Source organism: Aedes aegypti, chromosome 3 (assembly GCF_002204515.2).
Source record: "Aedes aegypti strain LVP_AGWG chromosome 3, AaegL5.0 Primary Assembly, whole genome shotgun sequence".
NCBI lineage: Eukaryota > Metazoa > Arthropoda > Insecta > Diptera > Culicidae > Aedes > Aedes aegypti.
This window is the reverse complement of record NC_035109.1, coordinates 203,000,447-203,001,655: the sequence shown is the minus strand read 5'-3', so window position 1 is coordinate 203,001,655 and position 1,209 is coordinate 203,000,447.

The following is a 1,209-nucleotide window of genomic DNA, read 5'->3' as shown; positions in this document are numbered from 1 at the left end:
TCATGATTGTAATCGCATCAAAAAGCACTGAAAGAAATATCCATCAAACAAATTCGATTTACATACCTACTGACACATAGTGAACGTATGCGGTATTATTGCATAACAAGGCTTACAGCAAGGGTATCCATTACTATTTTAATTATCCTAATTTATCTTTTTTATTACATTAGCAGATAATTTGAACTGTAAAACGAGATTGGTGATCCCTTTCCCTTTGTAATTATATATAGCAATCGCTAGAACCAGAGATGGGCAAGAAAACGTTTTCTACGCTTCCATTAAACTTTCATTAGAGTCCGCCTGCTACACCGATGCAGCGGGGGTCTCGGCTGCCCTCAAAAAGCAGTGCACAGTGGTCCAGGAATCAGTTTTACGCGGAAAGATATAAAATAAACATAAAATTAACACTCAAAGCAACTTTATTCCTATGAAATTCCACCGGGGGAACTTCGATTGCATTGTTAGTCCGCAGTTTCAGGCAGAATATTTGGTCGAAGGTGCATAAATTCAGAAATTTGAACAGTTTTGTAAATGAAACCGCACAAGAGGGTCCATAATACGCATATACAGGTGGGTCCATAATAGGCACGTCGGCAGCGAGCCGGATTACATGGGAATCAAATGGAGGGTCCATAATAGGAAACGTCAAATTTGTAAACATTCCTATTATGGACCCCGGGAGGGTCCATAATATGCATTCGGACAACAGTTTTCTAAATGCATATTTCACTGGAAAAATCGAATGATTTTGTATGTTTCATAGGCGTACTATGAAGTAAAAACATTGAACTTGTTGTTACACTCCTCAAAACGTATATGCGTCTGAGATATCATTGCGGAAAAGCACCGAGAATAAATTTTAGCTGCTAAGGGGTCCATTACTAGCATTGAAACCCTATATTAGTTAGGCCCTTTGTTTCGTGTTATTGAAAATTAGAGTGGCCCATGTTTTCATAGAAATGGTGTAACTAACATTCTTATTTGCAGAAATTATATGTTACGTTTAAGTTTGGTTGTAGGGAGAGTATGTATATTTTAGTTAGACAAACTATCGAGAACACAAAGTGAACACAAATTTAAAGCTACTCTGTACCGCGAACCGCCGCTCAGGAACCCCTGCATAATTTTTGATCAACCTACTGCTGAACAGCAAAGCAGTAGCATTCTCATGCGATCGGTTGGAGAAAAACCGACCGGTCGATTTGG